Genomic DNA, 23,599 nt, shown 5'->3' with positions numbered 1-23,599 from the left:
TTTGTTCCTCTCTCTGTTCTGCACAATTCAGCTGTGATTTTATGGCAATTTCTGTAATATGAAAGAACAGTTCTTTCACAAGGTGATGGCTCCCTTTGCTCATGTTGGCCATTTAGTATCCAATTTATTCAGTGAGTAGTTATATTAGGATTCTTGATCGGTGTCGGTACCTGCATCATTAACCCTGTAGATAATTTTACACAAGACATCATTAAACTGTACATACTTTATTGCTGGAATAACAAAAGAATGGTAAAAATTTACTAGGCTATAGTGGAATTTAGCAAAGCACACCAAAATTTTTTTGTACAAGAGAGATTGAAGTCAAGAGTATGAACTGACAGCTCTTTTAACAATATTGTAAATATGCAAATTTAAGATAAAAAAATATTTGGGATATTAAAAGCCCCTCTCTAATGCAGTTACCAGAACTTTACCTTTAGGCCTATCTTTCACTTTCTTCAACATCTGCACATATTTGAAGCGCACATTACTCATTTCAAAACATATTTCATGAATCTTTATAAAAAAAAAAAAAAGAAACACAGTCTCGTGATATGTCCTGTACTTGAGTGCCAAGCATGTCAGATTAGTTGCTCAGAGGTTAGAAGCTTTTGTGAGACAATTAGGCAGTTTTCTTTGTTTCCATGACGCTTGCTCAGCTAAACAAAATTGTGAGCAATCTGAGCAGTAATTACATTTTGATTGGTGTTAAATAATTGTTTATATTTTTATTTTTGTGTAGCATCGAAGATCAAAATTTTGCAGTTCTCTTGAGATAGTATACCCTTGCTTGTTAGCTGTTATACATTTTGTGTATATTTAACAATGTGAAAAAGGGAATTTATGCTATCTCAGAAGGAATGAACTGATTAAATATTAGATATATGCACTAGTGTGATAGATTTGCAAATTATGCATATGATATACTGTGGGGCTTTATGCCAGAACAATTAGGTTTATGTATATACTGTATGTTGTATGTATTAGTGTGTTTATCATTTGCATTGCTGTAATTAAAATTGTAGATTCAAAACACTTGGTAATCATTTTTGTCTAGCTGCATATTTGTTTCAAGAGGTGAAGTCTAATTATGCTTTTTTCATCACAACCTCATTAGTCATACATATATGCTCTTAGTCATGTTCCAAGGACACCAACCTCTTGTCTTTCAGACGAAAGGAGAAGGCAGTCTCACTATGCACGTACCTTTTGGACCTGTAGGTATGTACAGTATAAACTGTTGGCATAACTTTTCATTATTATGCAGTGCTGTTATCAATTCTACTCTTGGATTCCAGGTGTAAGCTTCACAGGGGATTCCTTTTCAGCATATGAAATAATTCAGTCCTTTTTCACTTTTGCTGCTTTTGAAAGCAGTATTACCTGCAAAATTCCACTGACATGCTTGCTACTTGCCTGTGTCACCCACTCTGCCCTGGAACAGGACTGCTGCTTCAGCTTTGGCCACTTCCTTCCTGCCTGCTTTGCTGTTTTGTCTCATGTTTGAACTGTTGTCCTTGGTGCCCCAGTATGCAGAACACTTGCAGTCAAAAGTATCTTCAGTTACTTTCTAACTTTCAACCAACATATATCTAGTATCAATAACAAATCATTGAAAGAAGTTTTGTGAGAATCTTCAACACTTGTCAGTTTATCCAGTTATTAAATTTTTAATAGTAGCAGTATATTAAAAGAGTTGAGAACTGTAAACTCAGTGGTTTAGGTAAAGTATTTATTAATAAAAAGAAAAACTTGCTGTTACTGCTACACTGACTGGGCCTGCTTCGTATGATGTTCTTGTGACACTCTTGTCCTCTGGTGCTACTGTCCCTACAACTTCCCACTGCTGCTATTTATGCTGTATTGGTAATGTTCTAGTTGCACTGACAGATGCACTTGTTCATCTCCTTTTGCCCATCTCTTGTGCAGTGGATACAACTGTGACCAATACAGGTTGACTCAAAAGGAGGACACTTTTTCTTCAGAGTTGGACTTCATGCAAGATTTCTGAGGCCGATGAAAAATAGAACTCTCTCTGTCATGCCTCCCCCTGTTATGATTGCTCCTTTTCAGTGCCTGCAGAAATATTGGTGGAGGCTTTACCAGTCAGTACTGCTTCTCCAGATTTCAGTACATCTGTGCTTGCATCCAAATTAACACTGAGTGTTCCATATTACTGATTTCCATTTTACTAAGGCTTTGAAGACTTTCCATACCTGGTCCTGTATACAACCTTGGCTTTCTTCTGCCTTCCGCACTGGTCACTGTTTATGAGATCTGTCCTTACTCCCCAGAGTTTCATACGATTGATGAGTTCTGCACAGGTCTTCCCTGCTGGAGTTTATATCCCCTTAAGACCAGAGTGCCAGCCTTGATAACAGCAGAGCTTCTTGGCTGATCATTGAAGTCAGCGACACTGAATATGGTCAATACTCTGATACTGCTGCTTTGCTTTTTCCATGACTGTTAATCTTACAGTTGATCGAAAACCAAGAATGTGAGGTCAATGCCTAAATAAGTGTGGTGACAATGACTTTTTGCCTTACCTTAGAACTCCAACAGTCTCTAACCTTTCCAAAGACAAATTATTAAGTGGGAACCTTCGAGCTCATACTCAGGAGACTAACAGTAATCTCAATTCCTGTTTTAACCCAATATGGTCAGACATTTCCTTTATCTGGTGAACCGGGCATGCCATGTTGCCCTGCAGAAGACATTGAGGGTAAGTTCCTATTTTCCAGTTCTGGAAGTCTTACCTGTTAAAAGCACCTTGTTCTGTATTTACTTGGGTTTTGAGACTAATTTGTTTACAAACCTAAAGCTACTAGAAACTTCACTCATGACCCATTACAGTCACCAAGTACTCTACCAGATCCTACACATTGGTTCATTCATCATCTTGGTATCCTTCTGCAATAGCTATTCAAACATATGACTGATGGAGTTGCTGTGGAACAAAATACATCTTAACAACACAAAACAAATTTTTTTCACACAAACCCATTAATCATATGATAATACCCTCCTTCCAGCCCCCTTGTATATTACTACTTCACGTCATTTTTGCAAGAAGCAAGGTTGTTGGGTTATGAATATCTTGAAGGGTCCAGAGGATGTGTGCGCTGTTAGATTACTGTACCTCCTTCTGACAGACAAGGCTGGTGATCTTGGGAACCTTGGGGACATGAATATGAGCATGTACATATATATAATGGGTTTGCATGAAAAAAATGCATTACTGGAACATAGAATTTAAATTTGATTATGTTTATCCTATTAAAAAAGAGAACACAACGTGATAAGATCTGTGCAAAGTCAAAAGTGAAACAAATGCTAGATATCCCTTTCCAATTGTCCATTCATGTTTCATAAAACTTTATGTCCAAATATGTATATGTATTTTAAGTGTTTATTTTTTATGTACTTCATGGCAGTTAAATTCTGAAGCATTCACAGATTTTAATAGTATACAATATAGATTTAATTAAATCCAAATCCCTTATGCCAGTCCTTTGACAGTTTCATGTTCACCTCATTGGATCCGATAAAATGATTTATTCATGATAATAATTATAATATAAGTAATAACAAGGATGATTTACAGTTGTTAATTCTCCTGAAAGTAAAAGAATATACTGTAAAGAAGATTGTTTATTTGATACAAAAGTAACACAGAATTTCTATTCAAAGCATAATTTACAGCAAATTTACTGGAGTTGCTCATAAAAAAACATTTACAACTGGTAAGGTTAATTAAGGATTAATACATTACTAATCATGCATAAATAAAGTCATTAGCATAAAAATTGATATGGAAAAATTACCAGTGACAGACCGTTACTTTTAATAGATTCTTTCATAAATGCACAAGGTACGTAATTCATCTTATTTAACCGAATTCTGACACATGGACTGTAATTTGCAGATTTGTAAATAATATGGTGTTCTTACTTAAATATGAGCTATACCCTTTATATAGTCTAAAAGTTGTAAGTATAACAGGAGAACACCATCTATAATTAGCCCTATTCCAAGTGGAACAGACTCAATTGCACCTCAGTTGCACCAACGTGAAAGTTTGAAAGAAGAAAGTTCCAAAGTACATGGCCAGTTTACACTACACTACACTATCTGGACTACATAAGTTCTAACAACAGGACAGATTATTCCTCATGCTCCTTGAGGGGGTGGGGGACAGAGGGTAACCAGCACCACCTTTTTGCTGAGCACGTGCATGTGCTCACTGGAGTGGCTGCAATCTGAGCACATCGCTCGAGGGAGAGGCCTTCTTTGTTCTCTTCCACCTTTATTAGAGTGCAATTCGTGCATGAGAGCAGTGCATTTTGTTGTTCTTCTCTTATGTCTTTTTACTCTGTTTTGATTGAGTATAGGCAAAGAGGGCTGTGTTCAAATAGCAAAACAGATGATATATTATTAACTTACTGGCTGGGAATTAATCTGCAACCAAACTTTTGGGTGTAAGTTAGACCCTCAGGTTCGTGGGTTGGGAAGAAGCCAAGTTAACTAAACCCACAGTAGTTCCCCAGCTTTTTTTTTTTTTTCCCTTCAGGAAGGGAAGGAAACCTTTCACCTTACAAAATGAGGAAGTGCCCACTGTTATGCTGCCCAAAAGACAATGGCAGAGAAAACACAGACACCAATAAAACTATATAAAAGAACAAAACTACATAAATGAAGTGAAACATTTTGGTCACCTAACTTCATGCACACCACTGACACCTACTGAAACTGTGATGAGAAGCATTAGCTGTAACATTACCATTACACACAGCCCTCACAATGAAAATTATGTAAATTCAAATATAATAAAATAAGTTTTGCCAAATGTTAACTCTGGGAGAAGTTGGTAACAATGAACACCAGGTATTCAATAAAAACTTGTAATTGCAAAGGCTGGCATGGCAGAACACTCCCAACTAGGGAAGAAAAATTATTCAAGAATCTGTTAGAAGCAAAACAACTAACACAGGATAAATGCTTAAACCCCTTGGGGAAATATAGATGAAAGAATTAACATGATGGGGAAACTGAGCCTAAAATTACATTCCAGGTGCAAAAACAGCAATTAGCTGCTTGCTTGAAGGTCACAGAGTAAAAGACTGAACTACGAGAGGAAGTGCCCAGAAGGATACCTGTCAGGTAAGGATGGTTCTTATTTTGATGTGCCCTCAGGATTAGGGAGATGTCAACTAATGGGGTTGGGTCAAACTAGAATGCATATGGTAACTGGAGAGGAGGCAAAAAGAAAAAAAAGCACATTCAGGAAAGTGACCAAGTGGCTCTGGTGGTGAACTCAGTACTGCACTGTGTACTGAACGTAACTAACTGGTGGTGCCATAAGAGATGTTCAGGTTGACAGAATATACATGGAATAAAAGTTACGAACCCCAAAATGTATTTTGAAAGCACATGGGAGGAAAGGAAGTGGAGCTTTTCTGTTACCCTGGAGACACACAGGACTGTGAAATAGAGTTGAGAAGGCAGGGAGAAAAAGAGTAGCTGCACCATTGATGAGATAGTGAGAAATTGTCAGACTACTTGTAAATGAAAATGGCCCATTAGTATAAAAATCAAAGACTTAAGATTGGCCTGTAAGGCTGTGCTACTCTATGCAGCAAAAGCATTAGAACTGAAAAGTACAAAGATTTTAAAAGCCAATATTGCTAAGGTCCATAGAGCATAGTGGGAAGGCCACACTGCCAATGCTGAAGTGCCAATCAAGAGGTACTTTTTGTGTAACCTCTTGGATAAAAATTCAATAATGCTAAAACTGTCCATAGAATAATGGAATACGATTGTTTAAGCATACCATTAAAACAGTTTGAGAGTCATGTAAATGTTGAAATTGGCAGTTTAGTGAGTTTTACTACCTGCTAAATAAAGCAACAATAGGTGGTCTACACAACGAACCAACAAAGGATACATACTGCAAAAAAGGGTAAGAAGTTAAGCCTGTTTTGTATATCATATCACAAAAGATCTAAAGTGAAAACAGTGTCAGGTATAGGCCTATTGCAAGAATCTGGGCCTAAATGGCAGTGAGACATGCTCATTACTCCGAAAATTATGTGACTGTCTCAACAGCTAACCTAAATATGTCATGAAACTGTATTTTAGTTAGGAAAATCTCACTTCAAACTGTAATCTCTACAAAGCTGATTGGGAACAATGTGAGCTGCAGAAAAGAGAATCCCGAAAATCCCAAATTCATCAATACTTGAGAGAACCAATGAAACAAATTCATTGCAGTGTTCATCACCAATACTGAAGGTAAGTCGATCTAACCACTCCTTTAAATGCATAACTAATAAAAGCCTACCACTCAGAAGGTACACAGTTGGATAGATAACTAGCTGCTAACTAATAGGTACAATAAACGGCAGATTCATCTATTACCATGAACATATACATGCTTACACAGATGTAAGCATATCAAACAACTTCACCCCTAAAGAACTGCTGAGAATCTTGAAGGCTTTGTCTTTCTGGCGATACACCTTTCGAAGATAAAAATGGCGTGTGGGAAAAAATACGTTATCTACTGGTCACATTCACTAGACCCAAGTAATTTTAACAGCCACAGTGGCTTCTCGATTTCATCAGATTTTTTTATAAATTCGATTTCTAATGAAAACTTTAACCTGAAATGGGAAATAAAGAAGCACTTCCCTTTCCCAAGAAAGTTTTCAACCCCAAAAATGCTAGAAAGGTGTCATTGCTAACCCCTGATGCTATATACAAACAATTCCGTTTTTAGGGTTTAAGAAATGTGAAAAGATCCATTTAATTACAGTAATAAACGTCTTTCATTTTATTTATTTTTTGACTAATAATAATCACCACAATACCACTAACTCGAGAAAGCAAATATAGCACTTGGTAACCGCAAGGAATCTACCAGCGCGTTAATTAAGAATAATCCCTTAAATTCCCAGTAAGGACAAAGAGCCAATCTTATAAATTTATCGGCATCGGGAATGGCCTCATTCCAACTTTTAATTGCTCCCGACTACCCAAAATAAATCTGGCGATTAACAAAGGTAATAAAATCTAACCCTCAGGTAACCGCCAATTCCTTAAGCGAACCCTAATCTTTCTTTGTGGTCCTTTTACAGAATAGTATATTTTTTTACCTATATTTCGTACAACTTTTTTTTTTTTTTATCTTTCAATCAAGAGGCTAGTTCTCTTCGTTTAAGGTTTTAACTTTTTTTTTTTTTACCGTTCTTGGCCTAATTTCATGTCGTGGGATCGATTGTGGCATAAAGGTGCCTGTCCTAAGTGCCTCTGAAATTTCATAAACGCTCTGTAGTTTGTTTGTTTTTAACAGATTCTCACATACGTGAAATTCTTTGGAAGCTTGAATTTCGAGTCAATGGCCCCTGTGGTGGGCTTGTTCCATATGAATAGGGTTCATTTTCTGAATAATAATAATAATAATAATATAATTATAATAATCTGGGGATTCTGTTCTTATCTAACAGAGAATCGTGAATCTGGCGAACGCAGAATCAGTTATAATGACGTGGATCTTCACCATATACAAGAATATTGACGACGGATAATTTCTATATTAAAAATGAGAGAGAGAGAGAGAGAGAGAGAGAGAGAGAGAGAGAGAGAGAGAGAGAGAGAGAGAGGATTTTAATTCTGAACCCTGCATCGGCAGAAAGGGCTATGAATGAATGAGAGTAAGATAGGCGGGACATTCAAGTGTTTCTGTTAACCGGATCGGGGAAGTACGGGGGTGGGGGAGGGTGTTTGGTTGTTGAGGGGGGGTGGGAGGAACGATGCCAGACTGCGATCTCTTTCCCTCACCTTCGCTCGGAGTCGGGTCCCCTCTTCAGTTGTTGTTCTGCCTCTATGGTGTGTGGTCGTGGAGGAAAGCCTCTGGGACTCACTTGGCCAGCTCACAACCAGTCAGTCATTCAGTCACACGGCCGCTACCAGCTATCTCGTCTTTGGAAAAGTAAATGTTTTCCAGTTCCACCTTTTGAGTCTGCTGTCGTTTGCAGCTGGTAAAAGCTTGTCGTCTGATCTCACGATGACTTAGTCTTCAGTTACTGAAAGTTGCAACACTTCTGAATGACGAACATGCGTTTGCTCGAGTCTATTGTAGACCGAATCCGTTGTAGAATGTTTGCATTATATTTTGAGTTTGGTGTCTTCGTGACTCGTCTAAACCTCATGGTTTACTCGCACGATACATTTGTTTAATTTTTAAAAATTTTTGCATTTATTACCTGAATGCTAAATGCTCCTCAGAGAATTTATTGCCTGGTGGGCTATAACCTGAATTTGTCATGCTCAAATAATTTCTGTTGAGAATTTACCCAAGTGTCGTAAGAGTCAAATAAAATCTGAATGCTTCGTTAACCTGAACCTAAGTCATCATGAGTACAGATGTTGTTCAGATTAAGTGAATACTTTTAAAGAATCTTCTTTTCATTAAGATATATTCATTTTCAGTACTTAATACTTGCCTTTTTTTTATTATAAATGGCTCACACTAAATCGAAGCCCCGGAAAAATGATTGTGAATAATTTCATTATAAGTTTATCATTATTTATACAAAAATTATTGCTACAGGTGATTTCGAAACGGGTAAACACTTAGTATCAGAATACGACTATTTACCGACTATTTCATAAAACAGAGAAATATAAAATATGCAAAGAACAACGATAGGTCTTTTCGATGCTTGTAATCTGCTGAGTTAGTTTGAAAACAATTCAGGATAATTAATCTCTTGAAGAATAAATATATAGAATCATACACAAACTCATATATATATATATATATATATATATATATATATATATATATATATATATATATATATATATATATATATACAAGACTGTAGGGATATAAATCCATGGGTCTCCTCTGGTTTACCCAGCTCTAAATGGACATCCATGCCTCCTACGGTTGCAAAGAAGGCTGTGGGGCCAGCAACTTCACCCCTAGAGATTTGCTGAATAACCAAAAGGATATTATACCCTTCTGGCGTCACAGTCTCAAAGAGGAAATGGCGTATGGCGTAAATTTTATATATGTAGCCTATTGATACTAAATTTTAATTTCGTGAACTAATTTTTACATATCCAATTCAAGTACAGAGAAATTGAGGAAATAAGATAAAAAAAAACTATATAATAATTACATATAATGTACCAGTTTTAATCATCATAATCGCACCATATTACTCATTTGGCCAAGACTCAACACTAACTCTTAAAGAAAATGTATATAGAAATATTACTTTTTATGTATTAAGAAAGTAGTTTCTCGTGCTAAAATTTTCAATCTGTTGGGGTAACTTATGATAAATGTATTTTTAAGAAATTCTCTTATTTTCTTATTAATTTTATTTTAATTCCAGCTTCTGTGTATAGCCAGCATTTTATCACAATATTTTATCTCTCTATTCCAGGTGTTTCGGTGACTATGAACAAAGGGATACTTAAATAAACTAAGTGACAGCGACTAAAGTACGCGAAACACCGCAGTTAAAGTACTGAACCTACCTGTTGCACTGACAAAGTTTTCCACAAAGTTTGCTCACAAACGCAAAGGATGTTACTATAAAAAGTGTATCCGTTATTTCACACAACTCAAAAACGAAACAACTGACCGCGAAACAAAAGGGGTTCAGAGAGTGAACGGAAAAACAATACTGTATCGAAGAAAACGGGAAGATAAAAAAGTCATTTTCCTGACGCTTATTCAGTTGAGAGGTTTGAATCTCTTCTCACTTTCTTTCTGCCTCTCGGAGTGAGGCGGATATTTTCATAGAGGAATATTTTGATATTTTCACAAGGGAAGAATATTTCAAAGATTATTTTCACAAGGGAGGAATATTTTAAAGAATATTTTCATAAAGGAGGAGTATTTAAAAAAAAAATGTCTCTGAAAAAAGAAAATGTTCAAACATTCAAACTCATAAAGGAAGAATATTTTACACAGTTCTGAAAACAGAAAATGCTCAAACATTCGAACTCACAAAGGAGGAATATTTTAAAAGAATAGTTCTGAAAAACACATTCAAACCCATAAAGGCGGAATATTTTAGAGAAGAGTTCTGAAAAAACAAAACATTCACACACTGAAACCGAGTCAAGTGATCAGAAAATGCTATGACAATTACAAACGTTGAACATCAGCTATCTCTGGGATTCCTGCTATCAAGGTAAGTGACAATTAAGGATTTGAATCCCGTTTTTACCTGTATTTTTTATCCACCTGTCTATCTATAATAACAAAATCCGAGTGGATTTTTCTCGTTTGTCCGCCCCGTGTGGGGTCGCGGTAGGTAGGGGATCGGGAGGGTAGGGGCGACATGACACAACCACCCTCCTCCTGCAAACCTGTTTGTCCGTCCAGGGTGGGAGCGGGCTAGGTAGGGGATCTTTTAATATTGGTTATTTACCTTTTTTTAAACTGAACCTTAAAGGAGAATGTATAAAAGCAACCAGCAACTACCCTCTAAAAAAAGGGGGTTAAATAAATTCCGTCTGGGAATTACAGTGTCACAATGGTACAGGCCATCATAAAGAGGTTCTAACTTACAAATAGCTTTCACCATTCACTGGAATTTTTTCCGACTCTCAACTGCATTCTTCAACAACACTTTAATCATCATCACCACCATCATTTCATTATTATTATTATTATTATTATTATTATTCATAATGCACGTAAGCCCATTCTTTAATATTAAAGATGCCAAAAGGCCTTTGTAGTGTGCTAGCAAGCTTCCCCAGAACAGTGACCAGATAATTAGTACACTGAATCAAAGAGAGTTATAAGTACATAAATAACTGGAAGCTCAAAATAGCCGTCAATATAATAAAAACAGACAAAAGAAAGAAACTGTGCTTCACTAAACTCCCATTTAGCATTGCGGCAGATAATGATTCAGCAAACAAGACACAATCCTAGGTTTGAAAACAGTGGCTATATGGTCTCAATCCAACGAGAGACATTAAAGATAATGGGAGTGGTGTGAAGCCCCAGCTTACTGAAAACGTTGCTTAATAAAAAATAATATATTTAGGGGTTCTTGAATATATTTTGCGAAGCTGAAGAAAGGTATTCCTAATACAATACCACCATTCTGCACATACGTTATATAAAGGTATCAAGGTAGCATATGAATAACATTGAAAACGTGTTTTAAAATCACGAATTATGTATTATTTCTTTCGAAATGAGACTCCTAAGAATAATTAGGTTTGTGGAAGTTAACTGAACCTTTTTTCTGTGTAAATCATAATTACACAATTACCTGATCCGTGACCTTAAAAATAAGCCAAGATGAAAATATCCTCTAAAAGATAATCACCAACCTCCGAGATAACTATCTACCAAATCAGAGCAAAATGAAATGTTTATCTTTTCAAATTGACCTGTGACCTTAAAAAAATGGAAAGGTCAAAAACACCTAAAACAAAACCTTTGGCAAGGTGTCGAACTCTGAACAGCAAAGACCTTCTACTGAAATTTCTGAGACCCAAAGAAAAATGGTCAAGTTTTGGACCTTGAAGAATTTAGATACGTTGCTTTGGAATATAGGTCAAGGTAAAAAAAAAAAAAATTGGATGATAACTAGTTTCATAAGAATCAGAGAAAAAAGTTAAGGCGGTGTAATATATATAATAATAATAATAATAATAATAATAATAATAATAATAATAATAATAAATAATAATAATAATAATAATAATAATAATAATGGAGAAACAAAGCCACAGTTATGTATATGTACATATATTTAAAAGATAAATCTGTACAGGGAGCTTTCGGGAATCTGTTCGATTCCCAATTTCAATCAGATTGAAAATGGAACAGATTTAGAAGCTTTACATACAGATTTATCTTTAAATATAATAACACATATACATAACTCTGGATTTGTTTCTCCACTTCAAGACTCATGTTTTGTAATTATTTTAATAATAATAATAATAATAATAATAATAATAATAATAATAATAATAATAATACCATATGGTATATTGGAATAATAATAGAGAATGTAGGCACCACTATAAAGATATATATGAGAGGAAGAAGTCACACATTATTATTATTATTATTATTATTATTATTATTATTATTATTAAGAGGATGAGCCCTATTCATATGGGAAAAGCCCGCAGTAGCCACTGACTTGAAATTCAAGCTTCCAAAGAATATGTTGTTCGTCTGGAAGAAATTACAGAAAATAATAGGAAATACAATAAGAGATCAGTCATTAGGATACACAAATAAAATAACATATAAATGAATAAATAAATGAAAATATTAATGAATTATCAAAAGTAAAGGAATAATTGTTTTAGGGAATAACTGGAGGTCCATACAATCGTTTATAATTTTAGTTTAGTTTTTGACTTTCATCCCAGATACTGTAACCGGTTCTATTCTGTCCCAACCACGCTAAAGAATCGACCTACCAGCCTCTTCCATAATTATAAAAAATATAAATTTAGTTTGTTCTAACATAAAATATTAGAAAAAAAATTATACCAAGACAAAACTTTGTGAGTGTGTGAGTGAGTGAGTGTGTGAGTGAGTGTGTATGTGTGTGTGTGTGTGTGTGTGTTTGTCTCTCCCGGGATAACAAAATACTGGTGAGGCATGTTGGCCCTCTTCGTCATAATCAAATTATGGTTTGCCTGCCGCTTCCATATAAAGTAAAGAGTTTTTAAGAATGACGGCGTGGCATTTGTCAGCTTGAATGGTGTCTTTTTTTTTTTTTTTTGTCATTCCCTTTGTGTGTCTTCTTCTGTCATTCCCTTTGTGTGTTTGTCTGTCTGTGCTGTTCTCTGCACCTGCGTAATTATGTCTTTCCATCCCTGTCTGCGACTTCTTGCGTCTTCTCTCTCTCTCTCTCTCTCTCGCTCTCTCTCTCTCTCTCTCTCTCTCTCTCTCTAATGCAGTCTCGCCTTTCCCTCAGGGTTATAACTTCCTCTTCCTCTCTCTCTCTCTCTCTACACACACACACACACACACACACACAAGATGCAGTCTCTCCTTTCCCTCAGGGTTATAACTTTCTCTCTCTCTCTCTCTCTCTCTCTCTCTCTCTCTCTCTCTCTCTCTCTCTCTCAAGATGCAGTCTCTCCTGTCCCTCAGGGCTATTAACTTCCTCTCTCCCTCTCTCTCTATCTCTCTCTCTCTCACAAGATGCAGTCTCTCCTTTCCCGCAGGGTTATACCTGACTCTCTCTCTCTCTCTCTCTCTCTCAAGATGTAATCTCTCTTTTCCTTAAGGGTTAGACCGCACGCTTCTCTCTCTCTCTCTCTCTCTCTCTCTCTCTCTCTCTCTCTCTCTCTCTCTCTCTCTCTCTCTCTCTCTCTCTTTCCTCTTTACATATTCTGCCTTATTTTAAGAATTCATTCTGACATGAAAATCACTCTTTTCCTTACGGGTTAGACCACACGCTTCTCTCTCTCTCTCTCTCTCTCTCTCTCTCTCTCTCTCTCTCTCTCTCTCTCTCTCTCTCTCCTCCTTCCTCTCTACCTATTCTGCCTTATTTTAAGAATTCATTCTGACGTGAAAATCGAGCTGTCTATCATTCTGCCTCCGCGTGAGAAAAGTTGTAAATCATAATTTGAATTTTTTAAGGCCGACTTAAAATAAAAAAAAAAATTAAAAAAATATGCCATCGTATGTCTAACAGCCGTCAAAAATTTCATTAAAACTTTCAAAGCCATAATTGCATAAGCCTCTCTTCCCATTGATGCTTAGAGCACCTGGCAACATACTCTCATTTGACTGAGAGAGAGAGAGAGAGAGAGAGAGAGAGAGAGAGCGAGAGAGAGAGAGAGAGAGAGAGCATATCAAAGCGCTTCAATAAAAGGCGGCACTAGTGCTTGGTTAAAGAAAATTGCTGGTGTGAATTTTTAGTCTGTTGCTGGCCCGTGTGTGTTCGTATTCATACGTATACATATACATACTTACATGTATTATTATTATTATCATTATTATTATTATTATTATTATTATTTAATTTTTTTTATTTTTATTATTAATATTATTATTATTATTACTATTGTTATTTAATTTTTTAAATTTTATTATTATTATTATTATTATTTTATTATTATTATTATTATTGTTATTATTATTATTATTATTATTATTATTATTATTATTATTATTATTATTCAGAAGATAAACCCCTATTCATACGGAACAAGCCTAAAGGTTTGAAATTCAAGCTTCCAAAGAATATTAGGTGTTCATTGCAAAGAAGTTACAGAAGATAATAGGAAACAAATAAAAAAGAGATAAATTCATAAGTTAACCGATAAATAGACATAAAAATATTGATAAATTAGTAAAATAAATGTAAGGTATGTATGTATGTATGTATGTATGTATGTATGTATGTATGTATGTATGTATGTGGGAAACCACCAATACTAATTATATATTAGAAAATGAAAATAACAGATGAAACCGTAAATTAATTAATCAATACATGGAAATATAAATAAATCAGTAAATAAATGTTATGTATGTATGGAATGGAATACAGAATTTAGGCCAAAGGCTAAGCACTGGGACCTATGAAGTCATTCAGCGCTGAAAGGGAAATTGAGAGTAGAAGGTTTGAAAGGTTTAACAGGAGGAATACATCGCAGTTGCACTATGAACAAGCGTTAGGAGAGGGTGGATAGCAAGATGGAAGGGAGAGAATATGAATGGAGGTACAGTAAAAGGAATGAAAGGGGTTGCAGCTAGGGGCCGGAGGGACACTGCAAAGAACCTTAAGTAATGCCTACAGTGCACTGTGTGAGGTGCACTGACGGCGCTACCACCTTACGGGAATATTCTAACGCTATGAGGATCTATCCTGTCAAGAGTCGTGACGTCAGTACTTAACGTGACGTCACTGGCATCAACGCCTTCTAGTGGCCAAACCACAAAGCCATTCCACAGCCAAAATATATTCTATAACCATGCACATATTTTCGTCATTAAATACTAACTCTTTTTTTAAAAAAATTATTATCTTTTTTAATTAACGCAAAACTGTTCTGAATGGGTTCAATAGAAAGTCAGCTGTTGTGTTGAAAAACCTATTCATGTGTGTTTTTAAAATCTCCCTGGCTTTTTATAGGAATTCAAGTATTTTTACAATGAAATGTATTTTCTAGTATTATTTTCAGTACTTGGCACGGCGAAAACAGAGGATACTTTTATTATCATCTCTTGCTTTTTATTTATTCATTATTTTACAAACAGTTCTCATTTTCCCCCCTCTACAAATCACCATTAACCAATACAGTAATATCTCTATCAACCTCCGCCATTACTGAACGTCTCTTGCTTTTTTTATTTACTTATTATTTTACAATCAAATTTCATTTTTTTTTATCTTGAAAGAAAAAAATCACTATTAAAGCAACAAACTGGCAACACCCCCTTATTACCCTAATTTCTTTTTGGTTGAATATATTATTTCATCTTTCCTCACATTTCAATACCTTACTTGGGTTACTTTTCTTCTCTAATTCGTATAGGAAGATTTCGAAACACATAGGTTTAGGGTATGGAAGCCTGCTATATCAAAGGTATTATTATTATTATACAATAGATAAAACCCATTTATATGGAACAAGCCCACCAAAGGGGCCACTGGCTTGAAATTCAAGCTTCCAAAGAATATGATGGTGTTCATTAAGAAGAAGTCGGAGGAAGTAAAGGGAAATATAGAAAGAGGAGATCTCACTTATTAAACATGAAAAAAATTAATAGATAGAAAAAAAACGTATTAAAATGCAAGAAGACGATTATTAATGTAGTAATGCATTGCATTTTCGCTTGAACTTCTTCTGAAGTTCCAATAGCACATCCTCTGGGAGGCTGTCCCACAGTCAAGTAATGATGAATCATTTATATAATTTGCAAGTGGCCACAGAAACACAATAAAAATGACTTACACAAAAGCAATTATTTTCATGACGCTTCGGAAATGTTTGACACAATCACAAGAAGAAAACTTCTCGGCTTAACGAGGATTTCTTGAGGACTTCCCCCAAGAAATCCTTTTCGTCGAATCCTATATAGCTTATGCTAATTTTTAAAACGTCGGGTAGAGAAATATTTTGTTTACTTCCCTTTTTTTTTACTTGTCAAATCTTCACGCCTCAGCTGGGTAAGGTCATTCAATTTCCTTCGGCTATTGTCCACCATCCCCCAACCCTTCTACCCAGTGCCCCATACCCACCCTTCCCCCTTCAAAATATAATAATAATAATTAACGTCTGATCCGACCCACCACGCTTTTTCCCTCAGCGGAATGTCCCCCTATTCAAATGAAAGGATGACTTTTGCTAAGGATTCCCTACCTGCATATGCCTTTATTATCCACAGCCCACCTCATTTCACACGACTCCGAATCTCATTACATAGAGTTAAGGTTGATTCACATTGTAACATCACGTCACGTCAAAGTACGTGAGAATTTCTTACATGTAATCAAATGGACTTCTTCACACGATCACGTCACGTCACGTCACCGTCAAGCACGCGGCATCCACCGTCACGTCACGACACGTTTTCTTGGAAAGAATATTTTTTTTTACGTAACATGACGTGACGGTGCTTATATTGCAGGTTTCTTAACGCAAAATCTGAGAGTCTCTGAGGTTGGGAATAAACTGAACGGGATAGTGTGAATACAAGGCACGGGTGATGGGACGGTGACGTGACGTGATGTGTCGGTGACGTGACGTGATGTGTCGGTGACGTGACGTGATGGGACGGTAACGTGGCGTGATGTGTCGGTGTCGTGACGTGATGGGACGGTGGCGTGACGTGATGTGTCGGTGTCGTGACGTGATGGGACGGTGGCGTGACGTGATGTGTCGGTGACGTGATGTGACGGTGACGTGATGGGACGGTGACGTGATGTGTCGGTGACGTGACGTGATGGGACGGTGACGTGACGTGATGTGTTGGTGACGTGACGTGATGGGACGGTGACGTGACGTGATGTGTCGGTGACGTGACGTGATGGGACGGTGACGTGACGGGACGGTGACGTGATGTGTCGGTGACGTGACGTGATGTGATGGTATGTGGATCAGCCTTACACCTCATTACACCTCATTACACGTCACTTGCACCGATTTGCATATCACACACACTTACACGCAATAAGAGTTATTAACAAATATATTATCACATAATTTTTCGAAAGTATTTGCTGGCAACACCACCCGATTCCATAAGCTACTCTCCTGAAAATTCAATTTGTGATTTCTACAACTCCCAAATTTTTTATTTGTTTTGGTTATATGCACATATGTATGTATGTATATAAAATGTATATATACATACACCACACATATATATTATATATATAATCTTCGTATTTCAAAGATTAAGGACTCACACTTAATAATAACAAATGTTAATTTCAAAATGGGAAGAGGCTAGAGAAATATCCTTTGTGTGAAAATGCAAGGAAGCTTGAAAGTGTTTTCCCTGATACCTAATATTTCAGCAATAAAAATGCTCTAACTGATGAAAAGAAACGAGCAATTTCATGTAGCTGGCCTCCCAACTCTCTCTCTCTCTCTCAGAAGAAGAAGAAGAAAAAATGAGGTTGATAAGTTCTTTTATTTCTGCTCATTTCTCAACACAAATAGCGAGTCTTTACCAAAAGACTGTCTATCTGGTGTCTGTTAAAATGACATACACGTTCTTCTCGCTTCTGTATTTTGCTGTCTGTTTCCTCAACAAGCCACAAGACAGGAATGCTCCCCACTGTCTATTTCTGTCTCAAAGGCAAAGAAGCTTTTTCCCGAGTGTCTGTCTGTTTAAAAAAAAATTATAAAAAAAAACCATACTTCTTACTGAAGAAATTTTGCATTACTTTCACTGCAATGATCGTGTCGATAATTCCCTTGAAATTATGAATATTCTACAAGGACATAGGTCTAAATGTTGTGAAAGTATGAAAGATATTATGCGCACAGGCTTCCAGAAGAGTAGGCTTACCTATCATTTTTGTGTCTATAAACATTCCAAAGACAACGGCAAAATTTCATATATTAAAATAAATTACTTTCTTTAATGTGATCATCCTTAAAACAAAATGTGCCCTCGAGATTCTGGATTCAATATGGGAAAAACGCCGGGGAATTATAATAGGTACAGATGAAATAAGTGAAAAAAAATTAACTAGGCTCAAAATATGGACATGAAACTAAAGGTTAAACGGATCACGTTAACCTGATAATGCATAAAACAAACGCGAAACGGTGGGTACATGTAATTTTCTATTTTTGAAAAAAAAAAAAAAAAACTAGGTTCAAATTGTAAACATGAGACTAAAGGTTAAAAGGATTACGTTAACCTGATAATGCATAAAACAAACACGAAACGATGGGGACAGGAACTTTATATATATATATATATATATATATATATATATATATATATATATATATATATATATATATATATATATATATATATATATATATATATATATATATTTCTTTTGTTCACTTTATTATTTCATGAATGTTATCTTTACTTCTGTCCAGACTATAATAATAGTAATTAAAAGATAATTAAAAGGTAAGGTAATAGAAAGGTAATTAGTACTCAATGTCTAATAAACAGGTTACCTTTTAAATGACTTATCCGTAAGCTAAACTGAACCTCTTGTAAACACGTATATCAAGACACTTTACTGTTTACAAACCAAAGTAAAATCACTGTAATATCTCACCATACCGTTCATAAGTAAGTAAGTATAGCTTAGTTTTACCAGACCACTGAGCTGATTAACAGCTCTACCGTTCATAGGCAAACCACTCGTTCTTAGTTTGTAACTTAAAGGAAGAGTTTGACTTCTTTTTAATACTGACAAGTTCCGTCAGAGAAATCAAAGTTGAGTATTGTTTTTTATAAACAAGAACTTTAATTTTAGACTGGGACTTCTTTCATTAGGCCTAAAAACAACAAAAGTGTTCCATCTTCTCTTTTCTCGCTGTCAGGGATGCGATAATAATACATTTGATAGGAAGCATTTACTTCGAGTAATATTAAACTTCTTGCATACAACTAAACAGTATTAATAATATAGACGTAAGCATGATTTCATTCGCATTTTTTCCTACCCACAAATGTACGGAAATTATCCAGATATGCATCCACGAAAGCTCAACTAATAATAATAAACAGCCTCTGAAACTCTGGGAATGAATATTTTTCTAAGAAATTCTTCTTCTAAGAAGACGTAGTTTAGCGTAAAAACCCCATTTTGAGAGAGCAGTAAACGTCATGGATTGTAATGATGTCACTGTACGTAAACACATACAAACATACACCAAAATGAAAGCGAATTTACGTAACAATCTGAGCAATAAATCATACCAAAACATTCTTCAACATATGGTGCTCATTCTAAATATAAAATCAGTCATATTCTTTTTTCCAGCACCCCTGTGTTATAAAAATAATCCGATGCGTTGAAACGCGAAAATACCCATTCAAATTAACGCGGATGTACCATAAAAAAGCCATCTGTATGAAATGAAAATGTTTGTGTCTTTAGACAAAAGATATCCCTGGTTTGTTTAACTTCTTTCTCGTTCCCTGTTCAAGGTTGGGTTTGGACAAGCTGTCGTTTTTTTTTTATTTCTTCCATTTTCTATGATACATCGTTTTCTATATTCATCGCTGTAGTCATATACCGATATGCACTGGTTTTAAACCCACTTTGCTTGTCAGGTTTTGTTGCGTTAATTGATAAAGTTTGGATTTGTTATTTGTCTGCATAAAGTTTGCATTTATCTTTTATTTCTTGTCTGCTCTAATTCATGATTATCATCACTCATGCAGTAAAGAAACATCTGTCGTGCGCTTCCGTCTTTCAAACGTAATATGTTCCAAAGTTTAGAGAATTGGTATATTCTACAGCAATAGACGCTATATGATAAGTACAGTACAATACGAAAGCTAACGACGATAGGAACTTAATCTAGTGCCATTCCCAGAAGGTCAGAGAGGCAAAGCGATTCAGTTCACAAATAAATTAGAACGCATAGGAATGATTAGATCAAGAGTGGAATTTCCTGGTCCCCGTCAAAACCAGTTATTCCATTAATGGCTTACTAGTACTATAGGATTCTCATACGTATACACAATCATATCCAATCACAAAATGTTTATTAAAATTCTATTTTTAATAAAAAAAATGCAATTTAGCCACGCGTATATACTTTTATTTTACGATTTACCGTTTTACAGAATTCGGTAAAAGAAAGAAAGGATAATTGACATAAGAATACATTTTATTTTTGGACGGGAAAAAATCTTTAGGCCTACATGAAAAAAATACAAGAAGAAAACATGCAGCTATCCGATATTTTACGTTACAACTCCATCTCTCCTTGAACAGACAAATCAAATTAAACTTCATGAAATAACAGCTAGGAACAGACGAACGACAAAAAGTACGAAAAGAGCGCAAAAAGAACACAACCGCGTGAGTGTAAGCTCGCTAACAAGATCCGCTCAAGTTCCAACAAAGACCGCAGACAATCATTGGGACACAAACTCAAAAAAGGAACGAAATACCCCGGCTTCTTAAAACAGAGAACGATGTTTGACAATATTTGAGGACTGTGAGACTTCAATCCCTCCGCCAAACGTATCCTTCAAGGAGGATTAGAGTCAGTCTAGGTCATTCTAAAATACTTTCCTGAAAATCCCTCCTTCACACACCCACAGATCAGGCGGGAACTCGGGACATGAAAGAAAGGGTAGAGACGATTCATTTTCTTGTTTTATGTCCTTTCGCAATGAACGATGCTTTTTTTTTTCTTTTTTAAAGGATCATGTTTCCTTGTCGCTATAAATCTCTCTGAAGAAATTCCCTTTGTCGTTCTGCACTTTTTTTTGTATATATTTTCTCAACTGTGCGAAGGAAAGATAAGTTTTACCGCTAGGTACGAAGGTGATGCAGAAATATCGCGTAAACTTTGACATACATCTTTATATATTTGTCTTTAAATGAAAAGTCAGATATCGTAGATAAAAACATTATTATTATTATTATTATTATTATTATTATTATTATTATTATTATTATTATTATTAATCTAAACTTTGTAAGCATATATTTCAACGCAAAAGGGCTACTAACTTACTGAAAAAGATTCCTCTCCCCACCCCCAAAATAAGTCTAAATATGAACCACAAGAAGAGTAACAAAGTCAAAAGAAGAAGAATTTAAGAAAAATACTTTGAAAACAAGAGATCTTCTCAGCGGGGTAAGACAACTTATTGGCCAGGCTGCGTTCACATCTTCATTTCTGTAGATCTGTAAAGCCTTGTGATAAATGCTGCATTATTGTATTTGTGTTGTAATATATATATATATATATATATATATATATATATATATATATATATATATATATATATATATATATATATATTATATATATATATATATATATATATATATATATATATATATATATATATATATATATATATATTTTGGGTATACAAGTAGTGTGTATGTGTGTGTTTGTGAGTGTGTCTGCGTGCGTGTGCATGTGTGTTTGCATGTTTGTGTGTGTGTGTGTGAATGGGTGTGTGTAAGTATTGAGTGAGACTGCATGTATGTGTGTCTGTGAGTTTGTGTGTGTGTGCTTAAGTACGGTATATATGTGTTTGTGTATGTGTGTGTTTGCGTATGTATGTGTATGTGTGTGCGTGTAAGTACACGTAAGTTTGTCTGTATATAATTGCGTATTCCTCCCTTGACTTCAGCAATGAACTGAGTACATGGTGGTGGATCGTAGCTAACATGATGAAGGGCATAAGACCAGCAACCTCATCCCAAAATACACTTTGAAAATTAGAAAAAATCTTACGTTGACAATTTCGCCCAAAAAAATAAGTAAAAAATGTGCCGAAGTTTCCTCGGCGCAATCGAGTTTTCTGTACAGCTGCTACAGGGTATAATCAAGGCCACCGAAAACAGATCTGTCTTTCGGTCTCGGTATAATGCTGTATGAGCCGCGGCCCATGAAACTTTAACCACTGCCCGGTGGTGACCTATCCTATATCGTTGCCAGAAGCACGATTATGGCTAACCGTAACCTTAAGTAAAATAAAAATTACAGAGGCTAGAGGGCTGCAATTTGGTATGTTTGATGATTGGAGGGTAGACGATCAACATACCAATTTGCAGCCCTCTAGCCTCAGCAGTTTTTAAGATCTGAGGGCGGACAGAAAAAAATGCGGACGGACATACTAAGCCGGCACAATAGTTTTCTTCTACGGAAAACTAAAAAGGTATGCATTGCTTTCGTTACTTCATGCCTGAAAAGCGCATGCGCGAAAGTGAACCACCTGAACGCATCTTCACAGCCAAAACATTTGTCAAACCCAAGAAAATAAAAAATTCTAACTAACTTTGAAGGAAATTTTCTGGGAAAACACAGAGTTGATGATATTCCGGTCGTGTTCGCTTGCGAAAGCGTGCGTGTGTGTGTGCGTGTGTGTGTGTGCGTGTATGTGCGCGCGCGTGCAAGCGTGTGTGGTTGACAGAAAAAGAGAGAAGTTGATAAGTAATTCAACTCAAAGGGTATGAAAACTTCTCTGTCAGAACAGAGTTAGCCGAAGACTACCAACATAAAAAAAAAAACACTCAACAAGTCCCGAGAGAGAGAGAGAGAGAGAGAGAGAGAGAGAGAGAGAGAGAGAGAGAGAGAGAGAGAGAGAAGACAAAGTAGGCGAGGCATCATTTAACCCATAAACATCTTCCAAGACAAAGTTGGCAAACGAAAGGCGGTGTAAAGAGTAAAAAGAGTCCGATAATAAAAAGGGGGGAAATCATGGAGAGATGGATGGAAGCATCGAGGGGAAGAAGATACGGCTCTCGCCATTCATTTCTGCGACGAGGAGGAGGAGGAGGAAGGAGAGGAGGAGGAGGAGGGAGAAGGAAGGAGGAGAAAAAGAAGGAGGAGGAGAAAAGGAGGAAGGCGGAGATGGAGAAAAGGAGGAAGGAGGAGAAGGCGAAAATGAGGAGGAGAAAGGAGAAAAGGAGGAGAAGGAGGAAGGAGGAGAAGGAGAAAAGGAGGAAGGAGGGGAAGGAGAAAAGGAGGAAGGAGGAGAAGGAGAAAAGGAGGAAGGAGGAGAAGGAGAAAAGGAGGAAGGAGGAGAAGGAGAAAAGGAGGAAGGAGGAGAAGGAGAAAAGGAGGAAGGAGGAGAAGGAGAAAAGGAGGAGGAGGAGGAAAAGGAGGAGAAGAAGAAGAAGGAGGAAGGAGGAGAAGAAGAAGAAGAATAAGAAGGAGGAAAAGGAGGAAGGAGGGAGGAGGAGAAGAAAAAGGAGAAAGAGGTGTAAGAAGTAGAAAGGAAGAGAAGAAGAAGAAGGGGGGAAGGAGACGAAGGAAGAAGAAGAGGGAGAAAGAGAAGAAGGAGAAAGGAGGAGTAAGAAGAGTGGGCGGTAGCGATAAGGTCTGGGCGCCTGACGACCATTTACAAATATTTACCCGAAATGACAGATGTCTCTGACGGAAG

At 36.2% G+C, this 23,599-nt stretch overlaps 1 protein-coding gene and 1 long non-coding RNA gene across 3 annotated transcripts in view; one reads left to right on the top strand and one right to left on the bottom strand.

Moving 5' to 3' along the window:
- The window catches only part of LOC136840752 (uncharacterized), a 224,734-nt gene that overhangs the window by 5,457 nt on the left and 195,678 nt on the right, over window positions 1–23,599 (bottom strand). The window lies entirely within an intron of this gene.
- LOC136840750 (adrenocorticotropic hormone receptor-like) overlaps window positions 7,874–23,599 on the top strand; it is a 267,970-nt gene continuing 252,244 nt past the window's right edge. The window contains exons 1-2 of the mRNA XM_067107599.1: window positions 7,874–7,993; window positions 9,462–10,217. The gene's annotated coding sequence lies outside the window, so the exon portion shown is untranslated. The remainder of the gene's footprint in view (window positions 7,994–9,461; window positions 10,218–23,599) is intronic.

This window comes from Macrobrachium rosenbergii, chromosome 8 (genome assembly GCF_040412425.1).
Source record: "Macrobrachium rosenbergii isolate ZJJX-2024 chromosome 8, ASM4041242v1, whole genome shotgun sequence".
NCBI classification, from domain to species: Eukaryota; Metazoa; Arthropoda; class Malacostraca; order Decapoda; family Palaemonidae; genus Macrobrachium; species Macrobrachium rosenbergii.
This window is presented reverse-complemented; position numbering and strand designations above follow the sequence as displayed.